This window comes from Colius striatus, chromosome 7 (assembly GCF_028858725.1).
Source record: "Colius striatus isolate bColStr4 chromosome 7, bColStr4.1.hap1, whole genome shotgun sequence".
Classification (NCBI taxonomy): Eukaryota; Metazoa; Chordata; class Aves; order Coliiformes; family Coliidae; genus Colius; species Colius striatus.
In genome coordinates this window covers 38,311,101-38,319,682 of record NC_084765.1, presented here as the reverse complement: position 1 = coordinate 38,319,682, position 8,582 = coordinate 38,311,101, and the positions used below count along the sequence as shown (strand labels likewise).

General features: G+C 50.7%; 1 non-coding gene across 1 annotated transcript; it reads left to right on the top strand.

The window, feature by feature from the left end:
• The first annotated feature begins 5,961 nt into the window (after positions 1-5,961).
• LOC133625881 (small Cajal body-specific RNA 15) lies at positions 5,962-6,092 on the top strand. The gene has a single exon (XR_009819131.1). It is a non-coding gene; the product is annotated as a small Cajal body-specific RNA 15 (non-coding RNA).
• The last annotated feature ends 2,490 nt before the right edge of the window (positions 6,093-8,582 follow it).

Sequence of the window (8,582 nt, the reverse complement as noted above, 5' to 3'; positions counted from 1 at the left end):
GTGGTTTAATGTAAGTCTTTCTCAGGCCAGGAAAGTCTCCTGATGTTCCGCTTTTCCCCTCTCATCTTCTCTGACTTCCATTTTTCTTCTGATCCCGTTTGCTTGGAGTCTTTAACTTCCACGGGCTGTGGATTTCCCTCAAACACACAGCCATAATGCTGGGACTAAAGGCTTCCTTTCAAATGGACTCTTGCTGCTTACAACATCTTGTACCACAAGAAAAGCTTTTTCTGGTTCAAGGTGAAGTGAGTCTGGAAAAACACCCTGTAATGGCCGAATGCTGTACACTGGTATCCACAGGCAGAAAGAGAATACAGAGTGAAGTGAAACAGCTTTTGAGCACTGCATTGCTACTTGGTGCAGTGGGAATATGTATGCAAGGTCTTTTGTATTGTGCTCCCACGTGCAAACCCAGGTTCAGGGGTATTCGGAGGCACCTCTGCCGTTCAGGTTCTGTTAGCAAATACAAGCAGCTGTGGACACTTGTTGAAATCTGAATCTCTCTTTTCTTGGTTTGCTTGCTCCCCCCCTCGAGTGGCAAGAGTCATTGCTAGACCTAAAACTCATCTTAGGTTCAGCCCATAGTAATTAACAGAAGTTACTTCATCCTTTAGTCACATACATTTCTCTTGAGGCAGAGAAATAGCACGGCAACGTACACAGTTTTAGAGGAAGTGAAAAAGGTGATTGCATGGTTTTGAAGTGAAAGAAGGAATTTAGCCAGTGTGTAATTATTCAAGTGAGAAGTTGGTCCTGTCTGTCTTTAATATTCCAAAGTGGTATTTGATGTAAATCCTTCCCCAGAGTTCATTACATTAGCTCTTAGCTCGCTGTGAGCACACTGAGTGCCAAGTTCAGTGTGCAGCATGGTTTATAATCAGGGAGAATGACATCATCTGGTGATCCTGCAGCTTCCTAGCTCCTTGGGAGGAGGCACAGCTTTGTCTTCAGCCTAAAGATGAAATGGAATATATTTGATGAGATTCCCCTGGTATTTGCAGTGGAGAATGTATGAGGAATGTTGTTTTGCACCTCCAGCAAGAACTGTCCCTTTTTGCCTAGAAAAAAAGTTTCTACTTTGCTTGTAATATTTTTCTTTACAGAAAATGAAATTTTTCCTTTACAGATCCCTAGTGCTTTACAAGAAGATTCAGAGCCCTTTTGCAGGTGACTAAAACAAGCTGCAGGGAAGCAGTGTCTTGTTGGCATCCACCATGTGCCAAACCCTGGCCTGGCCCCGGGGGCTGCCAGACTGCTGCTGGGGGCTCTGGGTTGAACCATGCTGACTTTCTGAAAAAGTGGGTAGAAAGCAAGTGCTTTCATAACAGTGTCACTGCTGCTTTACAGAGGTACTGGTCAGAGCTCCTGTGAAGCCAGAAATCTGCCCTCTCCACTCAGTCTTGGGAGAGCTGAGAGCCATTGGCAGCTGCATGCAAGGTCCCAGCACCCATCCCTGCAAGTAAGAAAGGCTGCAATGATACAGCATGAATGCTGGTGCTAAGAAACAGGCAAGATGCTCAGCTGCCCCACTGAGACTGGTCTGGGAATGGCATGTGTAACATCATACACAGCTTTTGGGGATAGTTAGGCACAAAGACTCCCATTGCATGAACAGACAGTTTTCAGGTCATTGTGAGAGCAGCATGAAATTCTCCTCACCCTACAGCCAAGCAGCCTCACCCAGCCCCTGAAAATCCATGCTGGCAGACTCAGTGCAAGTGTGCTGGCCTCTGTTATGACAAATCTCTGACGAGCCAAGGTCAGAAAGCAGAAAGTTTCAGCTGCTCTGTCATGCCAGGAACAACAACAACAAAAAAGAAATAAACCAAAAAGCCTTGTTTTAAAATGAGCTGTTTTAAATAAACAGGAGTTCTTTCAACCACATCAGAGTACATACCTAACAATATTTGTTAAGTAAATATCAGTGACATGTTTAAGTCTGGCTCCCTATGCATTAGCAAAATGGTATTTGTGTTGCTTTTGGTGTAACAAGAGTCAATAGTGTTTCTAAAAGGTGGTCTGAAAAAAAGGGACTTTTTGGGGGGAGGGGTCCCCACTTATCCCACAGAGAAGCATCTGCCTACCAATGGCCTCACCTCAGGACTTGCAGATAAAAAACCCTTCCCAACACACTGATTTTGGTGAAGTTACACATCAGTTTCACTGTCATAAGAAGCTCTGCATCTTCAGTGTTGCTTTTTTGACCGATGGATCCACCTCTTTGATAATTTTGGCTTTGAAGGAAGTCTGCCCTGAGACTGGTTGCAAACACATGATCACGTTATTATAGTCTACACTCGAAGTGCCACGGCGCTGTGGCTGAGTCAACTTCAGACCTATTCACACCTCTTCTAAACAGCTGCTCCCTGAGCTCAATTTTATTCCATTTGATATTAGTGCTGTGAGCACAGAGAGCTCTTCATAGCTTCACCACTGAGCTGAGCCAGTGCCAGCCAAGACACGCCACCAATGTGCACAAAGCCACCGAGGGACTGAGAGGCACCACATAGCCTAAAAGCCAAGGGCAGCTTTTCCACGTGCAGCAAAAGCAGAAAGTGCTGTCAGCTTCTAATTTAAACAGATGTTTGTATAAGCATTTGTATTTTTGTCTGTCCATCCTTTGACCTTTTGGCTTGTTTAAGTCTTTTAACTCTAGGGTCATTGCACAGACAGAGGAATGCAAAGCAAGAGAACAGGTTGTAACAATGATGACGCTGAATTTGACATTCTCCACCAGGAACAAAGGTTTTCTTTAGGTCTGACAGGCTGTGAGGAAGTCAGACTGTTCCTTAAGCATCCTTTCCTGTATGTCAACACAAGTGATCTCTTTGGGCATGCTCAGAAATTTGGGGCTTAGTAAATCATCACTGTGGACCATGGGCTTCTGTGTATGGGTAACGATGTGACTTTTTCTCTCTGCCTTTGTGGAGTGTTGGGGAGGAGGAAAGGTCATGCTCTGTGGGACCCAAGGGGCAAAGCTGTAGTTCATAGATCAGGCGTGAGCTACCCCAAAGTCAGGCCACTGAAGTCAGGATGAGGCTCTGCAGGCAAAACTAACAGCTAGGCTTTTATCTATGTGCCATGGCATCACAGGTCAATACTATGACTCCTTTCTCATCTTTAGAGCTTTCATGTCAGAGGAATCAAAGCCCTCTACCTCCTCATCCCAAACTGCCTCCAGTTAACAATAACATGAACAGTAGTTAGCCCAGGTTTGAAAGGGGCTTTGATGAGATACTGTTTTTTGATAAGCCATCGCAAAGGCAGCAGGCAGAGTGTTTACTTTGCTTGCAAGAGGAGTCTGATGAGCAATTTGCTCTTCTTTTGCTAAGGCCAAGCAAAACCTTGTTACCTCCAGAATAGGAGACTGCAGAGATGATTTACAGCTACTGCTCTTCATCTCTGGCCATTTCTTTGCCTTGTGCAAGAATTAAAAGTTACGAATGAACCCCAGCAGCCTGTCCCAGTGACAGCTGCCCCTGCTTTGAGCCTTAGCAACCATCCACTCCCCAGCTTTCCCTCACATGGCTGTTTTTCCTGCCTTGGCTGTCCCTGAGGAGTGCAGTGAAGCCCAGGGGTCTAGCTGGCCCACAGGAGAGCACAAACTGGCAGCTTCGTGAGAGGCTGAACCCTCCTACCCGTGCACTGCGTGAAGAACAAGCAAATACACAATTAAGGCTTTGGGTTGGGCCAGCCAGCCTGAATGGTGGTGGGCCAACCTGTGAAACATGACATTATTCAGCCCAAGGATGCTGAAGTTCTCCCAAAGCCTAGGCCCCTACTAAATGCACCACGTGCTTTCCTGAAGGCAGGAAAAGCCAGACCAAAGGAGTGGAGGCAAACAGGGCTGCTTCTGACTCTTGCTACAAGAAGGCTTTACAAATTCAGATTATAAATGACAAAGCTATTCAATGTTCGTTTCATCACCCAGACTGTGAAATATATCTGACTCTCACTGCCCAGGCACAACGAACAGGTTTACCCCGGCAGCCTAGCTGCAGCTTTCAGGACAGCATGGGAGTAGGCCAGGGCAGAAGGTGTTGGGGTGGCCCCAGGCATTTCCTGACCATGAGCTTTCCAGTGCTGTAGATGGAACACAAGGGATTTTGTTTAGAGACTGAGAAAACTTTGAATGTAATCCAGTTGACTGTAAAATAACTCCAAACAGAGGCGCTCTGCACGTTACTGGTGGGCTCGCCCTGCACAGCCTGGGTGGGGGGTGTCCACACAGGCAGATCGGGGAGCTGTGGACCCCTGCCTCAGAGGTTACGATAACTCAGCAGCTTTGTCACAGCCCCAGTCCTGCTGATAGAAACTCAGTGGCAGCTGTCACTGTTGAACACTCCTGAGTCTCATTGAGGCCGGTGGCTCCCATTCACCCTTGGCAGAGCTGTGCCCAGAGCAGGGCTCGGGGAGGGGGAACCGCTCCCCTACCCAGGGACGGGATGTTATTCACATGCTTAAATCTACAGGATCAGGCACTTGTTCGTGGAAGGGAAAGGGATGGTGTTGTACAAGATGGTGGCATGTGGGAGAGGGCGGCTGGAGGCAACAAATAAGCTACAGACGCAGCCACCGCAGGGAAAAGCCGTTCCCCCGCCCGGCCGAGGGTCGGGCAGCTGCGGTACGCGGAGGGCTCGGGCCTGGCCAAGCGCTGCGTTACCGACGCCGTGCCGGGCCCCGGGGCTAGCTCGGCTCAGCCGCGGCTTCTGTGCCGTCTGGAAGCGGCGGCAGCCGCCGACCCGCGGGCGCCATTTCTCGGGACAGGCGGCGGGAGGACGAGCGGCCGCCGCGCTCTCCCCGGCCACGCGTGGGCAGCGGCCGCCACCCGCGGCAAAGCGCGGTCCGTCTAGCCACAGCTACGCCAGCAACGGGGAGGGCAGGCAGCGGCCGCCCGGCGCCCGCCCGCGGGGTCATGTTTATCCGAGCCGAGAGGCCGCGCAGCGCCCGCACGCCCCCCGCGGCGGCCGGGCAGGAAGCGGGGCGGGGGCTCAGCGGGGCTCGGCGCTGGGGCCCGGCGCTTCCGCCCGCAGGAAATGGCGGCCGCACGAGGTGAGGCGCGCGGCGGGCGCTCATGGCGGCGGGGCGGCGGCGCTCGGGCGCGGCCTCCTGTGAGGGACGGCGGCTGCGGCCGTAAAAGCCCCGCGGAACGGAGCGAAGCGGCGGCGCGGGGGGCGGTTGGGCCGCGCAGAGCTTCGCGTCGCGTCCTTCCCGTCGGGGCTGGTGCCCTGTGCGCGCCCCAGGCCCGCCCGCCCCGCTCCCAGCGCGGGAAGCGCCCGGCTCCCTCGGGCGGCGGCCGCCTCAGTGCTCTGTGTCGCCTGTCGGGATCCGCAGCCGGGACGAGAGAGCCCCGGGGCCGGGCCTGGGCCTGCCCGAGCGCCGCTGCACGGCCCCGCCTGGGGATGCGGTTTAAGAAGGAGCTGCGGCATTCCCGGGGCCCAGCTTTGCATCTATAGAACCCTTCTTCAACACAGCTGTGACCCCTTTTGGCAGAGAGTGCAGCCCTTTAGGCCATTTTGGCTCCTCGGTATTGCTTCCTTCAGAACAAGGAGAGCTTAAAACATCGGCCTGCTGGGAGAAGGACTAAGTAAGCTGAGGCCAGGACAGCTGAGTTGCAGTACATACTGGCAGTCGGGAACACCGGCAGAAACACAAGAGAAGGCTTAATGAAAAGTCAGCGTTGTGTCTTGGGCTGTCTGAGCACTGTGCAGTGAGTCTGTGGAGTCCAGGTGCTGAGTTGAACGGGAAGCAGAGCCTCACCTTTGCCTGGTCTCTGGCTGTGCATTGCTTATGAGCAACATTGGTTGCTTTTGGAAAGCAGAAGCGGGCAGTCGCAAAGATACAGCTGAGTTTGAGGGTAGGAACAGGAAATTTCCTTCCAGGAGGCTGAACTCTGCAATCTCCTTGAGGACAGCACACTCAACTCCTGAGACTTGCCAGGAATTTCTTACAGAAATTCAACTGGAGGACTAAGAAAGTGGAGCCAGTGACATTATATTGACTCCACTGATACTATCCTCCTAAATTAAATGGTGGAAGAACAAGGCCTGCCTGTGAGAGAAAGTCAGGACCTACTTCATCTACCTACAAAGTTTTAAGGGCAAGTAGAAATAACAAGTTAAAAGTCAGATGTTTTGTAGAAAATTGGGATTGTATTTGGTTTGAACATACTAAACTGTACCAGGGCTGTTGCGTTGCCTGTTGTGTTTGTGCTTTCAGCATTCTCACCTGTGTGTTTTTGCTCACAGGCCTGTGGGTCCCTTTGGACTGGGTGAGGAGCTACGAGGGATGTGCTGAAGGATTTGTGGTAACCAGTTTGGAAACTGCAGCTGTCCACAGAGCCACAGGTGGTTTGTGTCAACCTATCCCATAGGTGGCGCAGCCTTGTGGAGAGGCTTTGTGTGATGCCCTCCAGTGGCAACAACGTGTAGTAGTGTTTGAAATCGAGAGGGAACAGAAGGAAGTGGGGAAAAGCGATCATTTGTGCACACCCTGAAGGGGTTTGAGGGTAACTGCTAAACTCAAGGGCCTTTGGGCAGCCCTGGGACAGTCCTGTGCTGCAGCTCCTCCAGCCTGTGGGCTTCAGGTGGCCAATACCAGAGCTGTAGGGTAGGAAGGTAATGTCCTTCACAGGAGGTTAATTTTGTTGTGTGCTAGTAAATGTAAATAGTGAAAAGGAACAAAAAAGACCCTGCCAACAGGTATCAGGAAGATGCATCTTAGAATCACAGAAACACAGAATAACAGTTGGAAGGGATTGTAGAGATCATCTCATTCCAACTCCACCTGCCATGGGCAGGGACACCTCTCACTAGACCAGGTTGCTCCAAGCCCCATCCAACCTGCTCTTGAAGACAGCCTCTCTGGGCAATCTGTGTCGGTGCCTCACTGCCCTCACAGGGAAGAGCTTCTTCCTTAGAGCTCATCTGTATCTCCCATCTTTCAGTTTACAGCCATTACCCCTTGTCCTGTCACTACATCCCCTTGTACAAAGTCTCTCTCCAGCTTTCTTAGCCCCTTTAGGCACTGGAAGGCTGCAGTAAGGTCTACCTGGAGCCATCTCCAGATGCAACAAACCCAACTCTCAGCCTGTCCTTGTAGGAGGTGTGTGTTGTAGCACATAGCTTGTGGTCAGAGACAAGGACAAGTTGTTTTTAACTCCAGCATTGTCCCATCACATGATCTAGTTCAGCAGTGAGCCAGAGTTCCTGTAGAAAGGCCAGAGAGGAGAACTGGTTTTGCCTCATGAGACATCTTTCATTGGAAGGAAAGCCCAGAGGTTGACAGCTCAATGTGGTTCTCCAAGATGAGTGTGATACTCAGAATTCCAGATAAACCAAATATCCTTGCTGTTGGTGTTCTCTGGCTCTGTTACTGTCTGTATCTTCAGTAGGAGACTCCCCTTGTACTGTTGAATACAGCTTCCAGTTCTGTACAAGGTTTGGCCCTCGCAGTCTTACAGACGTGTTGTCCTTCCCCCCCCAGGCTGGGGGACTTCTGCAGAGATATGGGGCTGGTGTGACCTTGCAGCCTGGGCGCTGGACTGGTCTGATCAGCACACCCTGCAGGACACGTGGTGACCTCACTGTGAAGGGTTTGTATAGAGGTAATTCACAGTGACAGCTCGTTTTAAAACATTCAGGTTGTTTAAGCCTTTTTTGTTGCTCTGTAAATATTTAAGTGACAGGGTTTGCATTCCTGAGGGAGGAAATGCTTGGGTTATTGCTGACAGGTGAAGCTTTTATGGGAAATGAGTTTGCATCTTTCTGTTTAATACTGTTTTTAACCTAGTGGCAAGTTACTATTTCTTTGTTCTTTTTTTCCAGATAGTTCTGTTGCTGCCTTAGCTGTTCTTTACCATGAGTGGTGGTGGCCACTGAGTCATTCTGCTGAGCAGGCTGCTCCATCCATACTCAGCCAGCAGGCCTGCATTCTCCAACAGATTCATCAAGCTGGCAACATTATGATGGAGCAGTTTGATACCTGAGAGTCCCACTCCCAGGTTGTCCAAGCACCTCATGATTGGCTCAGAAAATCTGTCCTTGCAGTAGCCCTGTGAGGGGGTTGTGATGTCCTGGGGACTCTCAGGGCAGTTCACCAGTTGAAAACTACTTTGGATTGGGTTCTTATATCATCTGAGGTGAATGGCAGATCCTGGCACCAGGATACAGGTATGGCTTCAACACTGGAGGTGAAAGCTTTTGTGGGGAGAGTGGGACTGTTCACAACATCTACTTTAGTGAGTCCTTGGGTTCACCACCAGCCTTTGTGCCTTCAGGGCTTTGATGGAAGGTTCAGATGTCCTTACACCTCTGCTCTGATACTTGCACATTTTACTGTTTCAGAAGTCTACTTGAAGAGTGCAGCAGGTTGTTGGCAGATAAAGGTAAAAAAATGTTCCAGTGGGTGGAAGGTAGACCCTCAACGAAGGCATATGTTTTTAAGGAAAGACTGGTTCTTTCTCACTCCTTGACACCTGGGCAGAGGAGCTGTATGCTTTAGCTACTGTTGTCCAGTGTGGCCTCACCAGTCTTGGCAGGGCTGATGTGGCCACCTCCTACCCTCTGCACCGGTGGCAGTGA